Here is a 15,321-nt window from a genome sequence, read left to right as displayed (position 1 = left end):
CCTTAAGCTTACTAAATTTGTCATAGTTCCGTCCTGATTTAGGAGATGATATTCTGTTGATAATCAGTGCCCTGTTTCTCATTGTCATTGTACATCATAGGCTGGACCTTAGAGATCCATCATAGAGTACTGTAGAGTTCATATAACCTAAATTTTTCCTGAAGCATAAACATCTCCCAAGAAGTGTACTGTTTGGCCTCAACTTCAACACTTCTAATGATGAGACACTAACTAATTGATGATGAAATCCATTCTATTTTTTTTTTAATAGATCACGTAGTTAGGTCTTCCTTAGGTTGAGCCAAAATCTTATCTCCTTTTAACTTCTATTGATCGTTCTTGTTTTCTGCCCTATGGTTCCAAACAGAATAAATCGAATCCCTCTTTTGTATAACTCTAAATTCATTTTTACTTTAAGTAATTGTAAACCCACTCTCCTTCTCACCCCCATTTTCCCCTCAAGGCTAAACAAATATCCCTGGTTCCTTGAACCACGACTGGTTCAAGTGGTTATATACTGTAAAAGGAATTCTTGTTCACGTATGGGTTGGAATAAATTATCTTTAAGATTCTTTCCAACCCTTAAGAATGTATAATTCTGATCATTGTTGACCTTAGGCAAGGTTTGAAAATAGCATCCCATATGTGACCCAAAAGTTCTGGGCCTTTATCATAACACACAGTATCACAAATTAGTACTAATCGGGTATTATTAATACCTCAGAAGCAGAGAAAGCAGATTTTTCTAACATTTAAAAATTTGCATTTATTGAAAAGTAATGTTATATACCCTCACTTTATCCTGTGGTTGTGTATCCTAACTATACCTAATCCTCACCTCTGCATTTATTACCATGGTATGTCACCCTTAGCTTGAAGAACTCTTTGTGTTGGAGAATATACTACTTCTCGAAGTAGGCCATTACATTTTTAGACAGCTCCTAATTGTTGTGAAGTTTTTTGTTGTAGCAAATTAAAATAATCTCTCTGTATCTTCCATCCATTGTTCCTAGTTCTGGCCTCTGGGGTCTGATCCCTCAGTAGGGTTTAGCAGCCCCTGGCACTTTGCCAGCACAACTGCCGATGCTTCAGTGGTGTCAGTTGTTTCTCCAGTCACCATGTCCTTCTTTCAACCAGGAGGGCTATGTAATAAGTAGTGAGGATCAGATTTTGGATTGTAAGGTTAGAAGGAAAAGGAAAGACTGACACTGTGCCTGGGTAGCTTGAACCGCCCCTCCCCCCAAGTACTCTGTGTATAGGTTAAATAAACATTTATTGATTGAATCCTGTGTCCTATTGTAGTAGTGAAAACCAGACAGTATGGCAGGAGAAAGAGGACTGATACCTATGGTAGGTGTAGGAAAAGGACAGTAGCAATGGGAAAATCCTAGAATATTTCCTTCAAATGAAATGAGATAATATTTGTAAAGCTCTTATTAGCACAGTGCCTGGCACAGAGCAGGAGCTTAACAAATGCTTCTTTTCCCCCCTCCCCCATTTAAAAGTGTCAATGAATCAATTAGCCAATCAGCAAACCTTTATTAAGTGCTTACTATGTGCTGTGTGTCAGGCACTGTGCAAGATGCTGGTGGGGGGGGCGGGACACAATAGAAAAAAAATAAAAGTAGCATTTAATACAGGATCAAGCTGCTTTGCTGAAAAGAAAGACTCAGAATCAAGTAGCCTTGCTTTTTCCATTTCACATTGAAAAAATTGTTGAAAAAGAATGAGATGGTTTAAAGTTTCTGGTAATTTACAGTGTTATGGATAAAATATTCTGAAAAGATCTACTAAATAGGTTTCTGAAGTTACTCGGTGGGTCTGACACCGTATCTTGAACATAGTTTGCTGTAAAACTTCAAAGAATATATTTAAAACTATAAAATAATTTAGCCTCGATCTTTTAGAAGAAAGGCTTTTTTTATTCATAGTACATGTTGCATTTGTAATCATATTTTACCTTGACATCTCACCAGAATTATCTTTAGAATAAAACCAAATTTGGGTAACCTGACCCCTCTCTTGCTTCCCCACCCCCACCCCAAGATGAGTAGTGGATATCACAAGGAAGTAGCTGGTAGATTGGGGAGGGATCCTAGGATTTTAGAGCAAGAAGGGAGCTCTGAAGTCATCTACTCCAGCATTTTCATTTGCAGATGAAGAAAAAGACCGAGAAAGGTTAAATAACTTGCCCAAGGTCACACAGGCAGTCATACCTAGTTTTCTGTGTTATTAAGACAGTCCTTTTTACATGACACCACATTGCCACCTATCTTTGTGTTTCCCAAAATGTGCTTTAAAATGTGTTAGCTATATGTTGTATCTTTATATCCCTTAAATGGAATCACCTAAGACCTAGTGGGACATAAAGGGTTTACAATATGTGCTACTGCCTTTCCTTTGTTCCCAAAGGAGAATAGTGACTGTGATTGTTCATCTTCCTATCCAGGGATACATTTACTTCTTTGTGTCTTTCTCCATTTTAGGAGAAAAGAATTAGAGATACCCAGAGAACAGCTTTTGTGCAATAAGTGTTTTAAGAGAAGTTTTTTTTTTAAATAAGAAGTTAAAATAAGCTTCATTACTTTGCTAGTTCTAAGTGTATTTTCACCTCTACCTACTCAAAATAATTTGTGAATTCCACAATTTGTCCATATACTCTGCAAAGTATTTTTTTATTTGCAAAGATTTGGGTATTTTGTTGCTTGGGTTGGATTAAATTCCCTAGCATTTTCTTCTAGAAACAATAAATTTTGGTTTTTATAGCTTTTAAAGAACAGCACTATTTGAAAGCTAAATGTCCAAGATTGACAACATTGTGAAAATGTAATATGAAAAATAAAATGGCTGTGAGCAAGGTTTTTTTTTTTTTCTGGACTGAAATGTAGATTTTCTTTGAAAAGTATTCCCTAATATTTACCTACTCTGTGTGATTTGGCTCTTTCTCTGTAACTGTTAATATATGACATGGAGTTTAAGCTATCTGGGATCTGGAAGTATCTGAAGTCTGTATTGCATATCCTGCTTCACAGGCGTTACATTACAAAACTGGCTTCCTGCCTTCTGTGTTTTATTGTTATGTTCTCAGAAGCTGCATTGTTTGTTGCAGTTTATGCATTAGCTGTTGTCTCAATGCTTATTCAGTTTCCTGCAGGCTGACAAAGTGGGAGGTGCTTTGTTTGATACATTGCTGATTTTTCACTGTGTGCTTGTTCTGGAGTGCACATTGCAGCCATCTTAATTACATTTCAGTGCAACTGAGACAGTGCAGTGTCTCAAAATGGCTGCTTGAATGTTCTCTGTAGCAGTTTAGCTTGAATGTATGCTAATAAGCAAATCTTTTGTAGTCACATGCATCGGGACTAGAGGTAAGAAGCCATTTACAATATTTTTGTTTGGAAAATTAATTCTTACCAACATATTTGAATTTTGTTTAATTTATGGAACAAAAGTTTTATATAGAGGAAGAATAGGCTCTCTAGATGAGTTAACATTAATAATTACTTATAGAGCCTTTATGCTTATAAAAAGCTCATATAAATTAATGAGGTCAAAGGTTAAATTCTTTAAAAATTCTCAGACCAGAAATAAATTTTCATTATCTTGAACTGTTTAACTCAGACACACTAAGAGTGCTTTTCTGGCCTTGATTGAGTTAGTTAATATTTAGTTTATGCTAGGACTTCTTGTATGTTAATTACTTTTAAATTTTTAACAAATTGTATCATTTGAATTGTTTTTTTCCTAAAGTGTTTTAAATCAAGCTGACTTTCTAAAGGTTTTATAATAGAAACATAAGACTATAAGTCTTACATTTTGAAGAACAGGAAAAGGTTTCTGATTCTTTGGAAAAAGTCATTGTTTTTAGTGATTTTAAAGGTCTGTGCTTAAATGTTTAGTCTATGAGAACTATACCACTTAGTTATAGACAGTTCATTTTCTATCTTGTATTCCATCCCCTCCCCATTTGTGGTTCTCCAACCACTTTCAAAAATTAACTTTTTATTCTTTATTCTGGTTTTAAAATTTAGTTGACATTTAGATCATGACCTTGAATTTAGAAATTATTCACATTTTCTTGGGCCCTAGTTAACTGTTTTGTTTTTCTACTGCTAAAGTGAGTGAGTGAGTGAGTGTGTATGTGTGTGTGTGAATTCTGGCTTCAGGATTTGGAAAATCAAAACATTAAAAAAAATTTGGAAAGATGTTGGAAGGACATGGAAGAAACACCTGGATGCATGATAGTCACAGATAAAAATAAGCCCTATTGACATTTAAGAATCTTTTTTTCTAGGTTAACTTTTAATTTCTAAGTTAAATCATCATTTGGGATTGAATAAATATTACTTTAATCTTCCATTTTAATTAGCTTTATGTATTTCATCGAATTATAAGATTAGAGCTAGACTAGACTATAAAGATTATTTAATCCAGTCTCCTCATTTTACAAATGCAGCTGAGGCCTAGAGATCATATAAGGAGTAAATAGATAAGCTGGGATTCGAACCCATGTCCTTCTACTTCATTGAATATGTGCAGAAAAACATCATTAAATTGGATCCAAAATTCAGACACGTGGCATGTGTGGTTCTTATTTTAAAGTTTGAAATGTTTCTTCTTTTGAATTTTGAGGAATCACTCTTACTCCTTAGTGATGAGACCCAACCTAAGATCACTGGTATTTTCAAATTACAGGTTTAAGAAATTGAAGCTATCGTTACGTAGGCTGATTGTGAATTAAAATTTTACATTTATCTTAAGTTTATTTTTTATTTAGACATTAATTTTCCTAGATCTTTATATACATCATTTAAAAGAAATAATTGAAATAAAATATTATTACCTTGCTCTTTCAAATATTTATATGGTCATTTTACTGTAATGATAATACAGTAATTCTAGTTATTCAGAATGAGGAGGAATGAGGTTATTTAAGGGAACTTAAGTTTTCTTGGTAGCTTAAAGTTATCATGGAGTCAGAAATTTTAGAATTTGAAGGGACTTTAGTGGCCATCTAGTCCCACCTATTATCCAACCTCTCAGGTTCAGCTACTTCAATAAATGCAAAATTTTGTCCATATTTCTGTCTTTCCTTATTCTACCAATTAAGTTGAAAAATTGAAATGCTTATATGATTCTAGCAACCATATGCAATTAATCACTAATACTTTTGTTTTAACCCTCTGATGAAAATCTAAAAAGCATTAAATACTTCCCTGCTTTTCAGGGGAGTTTCAGTTGCAGCCTATGTAGGCAAGTATATAACTGAACATAATTTAACCTTTTAAGGGCTAGCTCAGGGTCATCATTGTGATTATTTGTGTTGTAAATGGTGTGGGACATTGAACTGAATTTGTACTGATTCCAAAACATAGTGCAGACTTTGGTTTCTTTAATAAAAGAGGTAATGTGGTATAATTTTTAGAGTATTAAATTTGAAGTCAGTAAGGCTTGAGTTCAGGTCTTTCCTCTAAAACATGTATGATTCTGAATAATAGCTATATCATCTCTAAAATCTACTCTCTACAGTATTTATGTCACATGTTTGTTTTGAAGACCAAATTTCATAATAAAGTGCTTTGCAAACTGTAAAGTACCATCTTATTAGTTATAATAATTATTAAATAAGTTGTATTGTAATGGATTAGAATCATGCAGGACTGGGAAAATAAGAAAAAGAAAATCTGAGTTGGCAAAATGATGAAGAAAAGCAGTAGAACTGTAATTCAAAGCAGGCATAAGATGGTTAGCAGTGCCCTGAATTGTTTTTACTACTATGTCAGTATGAGTTTTGAACTCATTCTAATTGTATATTTTCCATGACAACACATCCTTAGTTTAATAACCAAAAAAAAAATTTTTTTTATCTGCTTTATTGGCCTGCATGTGTGGTGTCCTTAGGAACCCTGTAATGAGTAATGGGAATAGTTTCCTGTGGGTCAAATCAAGTGACCTTATATCAATCAGTTGGTCACCTTTGTGATATATGTACAACCTATTAGTCTGATTGACTGATTCTTTGGGAGGAGTTATCCTAACCTTTTGCCTTTGAGATCACTTTTTGTATCAGTCCTCCTTACTGGATCTGTTTGGTCTGGACCCTAGCCAATAACTGCCACATGGATGTGTTTTACCTTGGATATGCAGAATTGAGTGAACTTTTAGTTGGCCTTGAAGATCGTTTCCAGTTAAAATTATTTTATTAAGTAACTTGAGTTAGATGATAACAAAAGGACTAACAATAAATGAAGGAACGAACGGAAATTATATTGCTGGGAAAGATAGTATAGAATAACACTTTTAGGATTACAGTAAAAGACAGACATGGTCTATCTACATAATGATGTAGTAGAAAGAAGATTGGACTTTGAATCAGAATATCTGAGTTTTAGTTCTGGATCTGCTATTAATTAAGGAAAATTCCTTGACCTTCGGGCTGACATCCTCTCTAAAATAAGGGGCATGAATTAGAATTATAAAATGGCAGAAGGAGAAGGTTTGGGCATTGATCAAGTCCAGTTCATCTTATCCCATTACATTATCCCATTTACACGACTTCTGATAATCTCTGCTTGAATGAATACATGAATCAATGAATAAAAATAATTTATTAAACTTTTACTGTGATAAGCACATAGTAAATAAAAGGGATACAAATAAAAAGGAAATGATATATATTGGAGAATGATGACCAAGGAGGGATATTTTGGTTTGGAATGTTACAGTGATGGTGAATGGGGAACCATAGGGGAGTGGATTGACGCATTCTTTCCAGTAAATGATAGTAGTGATTTGATATGGTTGCAGAATTAGAAAAGTATGAGAGGAAGGGCTTTCTTAAGGACTTCAGTGAAGAAAGAGAGTAGAAATATAGGTTACCCTATATTTCTTCCCACCCTTTTGGGGAGGAGAGATGTAGGACTGTAACTAGTAGGGATGGTAGGACAAAGTGATGGTTTTTGTTTTTAAGGAGAGGGGAGATATGGGATTGTTTTTAGGTTATAGGGAAGGAACCAGTAGATAGGGTGAGATTAGAGAATGGGGGCAGTCTGTTGGAGAAGGTTGGTAAAAATGAAATCATGAGTTATTATAGAAGTGTTGGCTCATTGGCATTGGCAAACAGAAAGGTCACCTGATCATTGGAAACTAGAATGAAGGAGGAGCTAGTGGGGGATAATATTAGAGAAATGTGAGATAAGGAGTGGAGAAGTTAGAGCTCTCATCTAATGGCCTCATTTTTTTTTCATTTAAAGATGAGGCTAATCTTCAGCCTTGAGGATGGGGGAAGGAGTATTACCAGAGGCTTGAGGAGAGAAGAGATTTGAAATAGCCACTGTGGTTATAGGATAGAGAATCAATTAAGGAGAAGTAGTAGAATTGCCTTGCTACAGTGAGGGCCCACTTACAGTTTTATTTTTTGTTGGTAGTTTAGTAAGTTTTATTGAATAAGCTTTGTAGAAGGGTACTATACAGAGCGGATAGGTGTGTGTGTGAGAGATAATTTCTTGGTCTTTTCCTTGGACAGTCTTGATGATATCTTCTTTCTTAGCCTCTAGACTCTTTGTTGCCTCTTTAGTCTTGGACCTTTGAGCCTTAGCCTGGTCAGACATGACCTGGTGTATCTATTTTCAGTTTACAAATGTAGCCTATAAGGAACTGTTGTTTTTTTTAAATTATATTTCTTTTTACATTAAATTACAGGCTCTAGTACTTGATCTAAGTCTTTTTACTTAGAATAAAAGTGCCACCATCTTGAGAGGGGTGACAGTGTTTACGTATGGCAGTCAGTTTTTTTGGATTCCCAGTATTTGTGAAGTTGATGATGTAGAATTTTCATTCTCTTCGGATTCAGGTCATCTTTTGCATATAAGCATTGGCTATACCCTTTCTCTTTTCTCTGCTCATGTGCCTGCCTTCCTGGCAAGCTGGAGTGTTTTTCTGGCATTGGGTGTGATAATGGATAGTAACAAGCTCACAAATGCTCCGTCCATTTTACATCAATTTCTCAATCTGCTGACAGGAGTTTGTATGGCAGTTTCATTAGTGTCATTAGAGCTTAAGCCATACTTTTCTTCCCAAATTGAGGAACATTGTTTTTGAAAGGTAAGCCTTTTCTGAAGTTTAAGCATTCTAATGGCTACACCTGGCCTATTTGAGATTAGCCAACATAAATTTGTGCTGGAATCTGTCAGTGTTTTTTAATTTTCTCCAGATTTGTTCAGCACCTTGTGAGTTGGAAGGAAGAAGGTAGATAATGTTTCTAATGCAAGGTTGAGGTTTAGAAAGATGTAATTGGAGATAGCACAGAGTGGCAGGGGCCTTAAAGAATAGAGAATAGTTTAGATAGAATTCAACTGGTTCACCAAGGGGTTTAGGAGTAGTCCAGAGTATATCCAAATCAAGGTTGATGGCCTGGGACCATACTGAAGGATTAAGGAAGTGGGTGGCAAAAACATGAGTGCCTATTGATTAGGGAATGGCTGACTAAATTTTGGTATAGAATATAATAAACTATTTTGCCACAATAAGTCAACTTATATGAACTAAGGGAAGAAAGCAGAACCAAAACATAGTGTTTTGGAACACGACCTTATAATATGTGAATTCAGATTAAATTCACAGACCAGTCTTGGCCCCAGAGAGCAATAATGCATCCGTTCCGTCATGAGAGGGGTAGAGGATGTACAGAGAAATGACAGATAAATGTATATGTGTTGCCAGTTAGTTTTGCTTAGTTTCACAAATGGAGGGAAGGCTTACACCGATGAAAGTACCCACTAAAGTATTTTAAGGTTTGTTATGGTAGTAGAATCTTTCTTCAAAATGAACCAGGAGGTCCTGCACAGTGGCAAACACAAGATAACATTAAAAATGAAGTTGCTTATATTTTAAAAGATGACTAGTTTTCAACATGAGATTCATTTCCAAATAAACTGTCTTTGTACAGTCAGTCTACTGTTATTAGAGTAAAGGTCAAAAGCATAGAAAAACTAACTTTAAAAAAAAAATGAGATGTGGAATGAATTTGAGGCAGCTCCAACCTGACCTATTTAAAAAAGGTATTCACACTGAAAAAATAGATAGAAGAACAAACATCAACCCAAACTATTACTGTTTTTTAACCAGTATAATCAATCACTACAACAAGGAGAATAAATAATAATGTCCAGAACCTACCTCTGTCATCAAAGACTTAAATCTTTTTGCCCAGCAAAGAGATATGGCAGCTAAGGGCAACATTGCTTTAGCATATAAATTCTAAGCAATACCATATCATGAAATGTGTTTAAGGATAAAACTGAAAGGAGGTCAGTAGATTTTTAAAAAAATGGAAAAGATCACATGCAGACTTGAACAAAATCATATACAATTTGGAAGTTTCTAAGAACTTCATTAGCTATCTAGTGCAAATCACATATAGAGGGAATCCCTGCTGTTAATATAACCCACAGATGGTTGTCCAGCCTCTGCTTAAGGACCTTCAAGGAGAGGGAACTCACTCTAGATCTGTAGTGGTATATATGACAAACTCATTTCTTCATCAATTAGAGGAGAGTGACCACATTTAGACTTTAACATCCCAACTGTGTATATACTGCATGAAGAAGTAAAAATGACCCTAAACAAATTGAAAGCATCATTATCCATATAGTCATTCCTTATAGTTAAAACTTTTATTCATAACTTTGCCACTTAACCATTGGAGAAAGGCTCTTGGCCTCATATATTTGGGTTAATTCCCTGTATACTACAGATTTCAGGTATTTGTGAGTAAAATTTGATGACCAGTTTTCCCCCTCAGTTTCCAGTTTCGCTTATAGCTGCATTGATATTTTGGGTGTTCTTTTTGGGGGGAGGGGCTTTACATTGAATGTAATTAAGATTTTCAATCTATCTGTTTTTAATCTATCTGTTCCTTTTGTTGTTGTTCAGAATTCTTCCCTAGCTATAAATATGAACATTAGTTCCTTTCTCCACAGTTTTTTAAAAAATGATGTGATCTTTTATATCTAGGAATATATATCTCTTTGGAATTTATAGTGGCATACAGTGTAGGTCGGATGTTAGTCTTAACCTTATTACTGCCAAAATACCTCCAACTTTTTCCAGTGTTTCTTGTTGGTTCTAGGGAATCTAATACCTAGTAGTTCTGTGTTCTTGAATTTATTATGTTATTGTGTTCAATTGTTTCTGAATTGTGTCCCATTCATTCCTTTTCTCCCTCCCCACCACCCCACCCCAACTTAATTGAGATTGTAGACATTTTTGTTACCTTTTCATCCATTTACGTAGCCAATTCTTTGATAATTAGATTGGCATAGCTCTAAAATTCATAAATTAATTTAGATTATATTTTTATAATATTGGTACAGCCTAACCATGCATGGTAGTTTTTCTTTTTTAAAATAATCTTTTATTTTTTTTTAAAGAGTGTATGATTATTCAACTGTAGTAGGTGTTTTGGTAGTAAATACCCAAATATATTACTCATTTTAAATGAATTTTTTTCTTTTTTTTCCTCTTGGATTTTGTTAGTAATAATCACATATGCAAACTTCTGTAGCTTATTTTGTATTCTACTTTATTGGACCTAGTGTTTTGATTAGTTTTTTCCATTGATTCTCTAATGTTCTCACCATAAACCATCATCACGTGTAAATATAGGTAATTTTTGCTTTTTTGGCTATGCTTATACCCTCCATTTTTCTCATGTCATTTTTATAATTAGCATTTCTACCATTATGCTAAATAATTTTGAAGACATTGGGGATGCCTCTGTCTTCTTGGGATAACTTCTGCTGTTTCAGTTACAAACCATGCTAGCTTTTTGGTTTAGATAGATTTTATTCCTATGCTTTTTGTTGTTTTTAACCTGCTGTTGCATGATTCTTGGTCTAAATCCAACTTGATCATATTTAATGATTTTTTAAAAAAAAGTATAATGGCATAGCCTTTTTGCCAAAATTTTAGTTAACATGTCTGCATCAATATTAATGATATTGTATATATAATTTTATTTTTCTATTTTTTTTATCTCTTTGGTTTCAATACCAGGATCATATTTGTCACCTAGAAAGATTTTGATAAGATACCTTTTCCCTCTTATCTTTACATATAGTTTATGCTACAGTTTTTGGGGTATCAGCTGGGCAATGAATTGAAAAGAGGGGAAAGATTGGCTGGATTACCTTTGGAAAATTGTAGAATTTAAAGACTTCAAATTCTCCCCCCTAATAAAGGTCTATATCTTTAACACCAATATTCTTTGGATGATGTCTTGATTTTGAGTTAAGAGTTACCTAAAGGCAGTGGAGAGGCACAGGGTTGTGAGGGGACTGTAGCACATTCCAAACAAGGATTTATGTAGATGAATTGGTATCTTATTAATTAAACATTAAGAAATGTTTAGTCAAATTAGAAAGCGGGCCAATTATGTAGTGAGAATAAAGGATTACAGGTTGACAGCAATATTTAAGATAATAAGAGGAAGGTCCCTACCACATTGGGTCAATTCTTGGTGACCCATGGGAAATAGAGACAAGAATTACAAAGGTTGAGCAGGCAAGGATGAGTTGTAATCTCCATCACTGGAGGGAGTACTCAAATTGCAAATCTTCTGAAGCAGATTTCAGAAATTTCAAAAAATCAGAAAATTTTAAAAATAACTTTTTTTTAAACTGGGATAGTCTATATTTCCTTGCCCCTGCTAGTGCTTACAGGTTGTTTATGTATCAAACCACTAATTATTATGTGCCACATTAATTTTGGAAACACTATTCTATGACTTTATTGCGTTCTTGGAGCATAATTTAAAAATATTTATTAAATATTTACTACGTGCCAGGCAATATGCTAAGCTATGAGGATATAAATAGAAAAGCAAATCAGTCCTAGCCCTAAAGAAGCTTACATTCTAATTAGGGAAGATAATGAATCATTCAGTCAATAAACTTTTATGTGCCGGAGAAGAGTGTTTTGGTTTGGGAGGTCGTAGAGATGAGGCGTTGAAGCCATAGGGCAATTGACTGATAGGATCTTTCAAGAAACGATAGTAGAATTTATTTGACTACAGTTTCTTGAATAAGAAGTGAAAAAGGTGGGTAGGGGAGGGAAAGTAGGCATTTGGCAGAAAGTCAGACGGTAAGAATATGGCTTGTTGAAGCTGGCTAAGATGTAGTGTCACACCAATCCATTCAATCAAAATATATTTGAGACATATATAAAAAAAGTATCAAGCAATAAATGTATCATCAGTGAGTATTTCAGGACCTGAAGCAGCAACCAGATCAGCTATGTCACCTTGTACTGCAATTTCACTAATATGAGGAACGTAACAGGCCCTGAAATAAACAACCAAGGATGTGGCACTGGGTACCACTACCCAAGTTTAAGCCATTACTGTACTTCTCTTTAAAACTAGGGAAGAACCATGTTGCATTCTACTCCTAGTGAATGAACATTGTTTCTTGGAAGAGCTTGTGCCAATCTCACTCTGATCATTGGCAACAGTTTCTGTTATTAAATATGCCAGAATTGGCGAATTTGGTAAGAAGATCTTGCCTGTATCAGCATTCATGTTCATATTTCTAGCAGGAGGATAGTCAACAAGTATATGCATTGAGAATCCCTGGAGTTGATTCAGCTGAATGCTGCTCCCTTGCCTGAGTTGTCTATCTTCTATCTGCTAGGTAGCACAGAGCACTTGGAGCTAATGACTGTTTTGTATTCAGGCTATCAGGAAATGATGACAATAACCTGAGCCTTTAGTTTCTAAGGATGGTTTTAATACTTAAAAATTTTTTTTAATTTAATTAAAATTTTTTTGTTACATTTTAGGTTCCCTCCCTCCCTCCCCACCCTGCACTGGAGAAGACCATTATTTGTAAATGAGTGTGTGTCTCTCTCCGTGTATGTAAAATCATACTATGCATATTTCTATCAGTTCCTTTCCCTGGAGGTCAATAACATCTTCCTTCATAGGTTTTTAGTAGTTGATTTGAGTAGATATAATATTCAGAATAACTTTTTTTAAACAATATTGCTGTAACTGTGTACAGTTTTTTCTTGGTTCTGCTCATTTCACTTTTCATTATTTCATGCAAGTCTTTCCATGCTTTTTTCCTAAAACCAACCTACCCCCTCATTTCTTATAGCATAGTACTATTCTATCACAATTGTATACTGCAACTTGTTTAGCCATTCCCCAATTTATGATCATCCCTTCAATTTTCAGTTCTTTATGACCACAAAGAGAGCCACCATAAATATTTTATAACATATAGGTTCTTTTCCCTTTTCCCTAATCACCTTGGGAAACTAATAATGGTATTGCTGAGTTAAAAAGTATACAAGGTTTTATAATTCAGATTGCTCCAAAATGGTTGGATCAGTTTACAATTCTACTAGTAGTGTATTCAGTTTTTTCACATTCCCCTCCAACATTTGTCATTTCCCCCTTTTATCATTTTAATCAGTCTGATAGATGTGAGAGGATATCTCAATGTTTAAATTTGCATTTCTCAAATCAGTAATGATTTAGAGCATTTTTTCATGACTGTGTATAGTTTTGATTTCTTCATTGAAAAACTGCTTGTTTATATTCTTTGACCATTTATCAATTGCGGAATGACTTCTTACAAATTTCCAAAATTCTCTATATATTTGAGATATGAGACCTTTAGCCAAGAAGCTGTTTATAAAAATTTTCCCCCAATTTCTGCTTTCTTTCTAATCTTGGCTACGTTGGTTTTATTTGTACAAAACCTTTTTAATTTAATGTGATCAGAATTATCCATTTCACAGTGCTCTCTGTCTCTTATTTATTCATAAATTCTTCTCCTCTCCATAAGTATGATAGGTAATATGTTCCATGCTCTTCTAATTTACTTAGGGTATCTCTCTTTCTTTTTTTTTTAAGGCAATTGGGGTTAAGTGACTTGCCCAGAGTCACACAGCTAGTAAGTATCAAGTGTTTGGTCTGAGGCCGTATTTGAACTCAGGTCCTCCTGACTTCAGGGCTGGTACTCTTTTTTTTTTTTAGGGCAATTGGGGTTAAGTGACTTGCTGAGCTCTGAGGAGACAAGTAGAAAAAGCTAGGCAGTCCTTGTTCTCAGGGAGCTTATATTGTAGTTGTGGGAGACAACACATTAAAAGGAGGTTGCAAGGCAGATAGATAGAAAAGCCTGGAAATCCTAAGAGTTTCCTGAGGGTAGAGATTAAGTGATTTGCATAGAGTTATACAGCTAGTATCTAGAGTAGTTGAACCCACATTCTCCTGACTCCCAATTTAATGCTAGCCACTATATTCAGAAGATTCCAGAAACTTGGGCAAATGTACCACATACCTCTAGAAAGGTAAAAGGCTTCTTAAAAGGCTTCTTAGAGAGTTTCCTACCTCCCTAAAAGGAAACAGTGCAGTCCAGAAAAAGGTAGTTGGAATGTATTTATAATCAAATTGGAATACTTCTGCATCAGATGGCCCCAGTTATTTGATTTTTCTTTGCTATTTGCTCCCCATCTTTCTACATAGGGAATTTTTAACCATTTTTGTTTCGTGGATTTCATTAGCAGCCTCAGTCGCTTTCTAGCAGGTGTGACCCTGGGCAGCTCACTATTTGCTTCAGTTCTCATGTATAAAATGAGCTGTCTGATGGCAGAAAGTGAAGAGGAATTGATGAGGGTGAAAGAGAAGAGTGTAAAAGTGGCTTTCAAGCTTAATATAAAAAACAAAACAAAACAAAAAACCCCAAAGATCTTGGCAACTGGTCCTATCACTTCTTGGCAAATGGAGAAGAAATGTCAGCAGTGTCATGTTTTATATTCTTGGGCTCAAATATCACTGCAGATGGCAACTGTAACCATGAAATTAAAAGATGCTTGCCCCTTAGAAGGAAAGCTATGGCAAATCTGTACAATATACTAAAAGCAGAGACATCTTGCTGACAAAGAACTACATAGTCAAAGCTGTGGTGTTTCCAGTGGCAATGTATGGTTGTAAAGTTTGGACTATAAGGAAAGCTGAGTGCTGCTGAATCGACACTTTCAAATTATAGTGCTGTAGAAGACTTTTGAAAGTCCTTTGGACAGCAAGGAGGTCAAGTCATTCGATATTTAAAGAAATTAATTCAGGCTGTTCACTGGAAGGTCAAATACTGAAGCTAAAGCTTAAATACTTTGGCCACATAATGAAAAGATAGTACTTTTTGATATTAGGAAGGATTGAAGGCAAAAGGAAAAGGGGACGGCAGAGAATAAGATGGATAGATAGTATCATGGAAACAATGAACATGAACTTGGACAGACTTCAAGAAATAGTGGAAA

At 34.8% G+C, this 15,321-nt stretch overlaps 1 protein-coding gene across 2 annotated transcripts in view; it reads left to right on the top strand.

Annotated features, from left to right (window-relative positions):
• ATF7IP (activating transcription factor 7 interacting protein) overlaps positions 1-15,321 on the top strand; it is a 154,479-nt gene that overhangs the window by 12,289 nt on the left and 126,869 nt on the right. Inside the window, exon 1 of one of the 2 annotated variants that reach the window (XM_027856384.1) lies at positions 3,258-3,368. The exons of the other annotated variant lie outside the window; for it this stretch is intronic. The gene's annotated coding sequence lies outside the window, so the exon portion shown is untranslated. Of the gene's footprint in view, positions 1-3,257; positions 3,369-15,321 lie in introns of those variants that run through there. 2 annotated transcript variants of the gene reach the window in all.

Source organism: Vombatus ursinus, unplaced genomic scaffold (genome assembly GCF_900497805.2).
Source record: "Vombatus ursinus unplaced genomic scaffold, bare-nosed wombat genome assembly UNPS02011431.1, whole genome shotgun sequence".
NCBI lineage: Eukaryota > Metazoa > Chordata > Mammalia > Diprotodontia > Vombatidae > Vombatus > Vombatus ursinus.
Note: the sequence above shows the minus strand (reverse complement) of the source record. Positions and strands in the feature narration are given on the sequence as shown.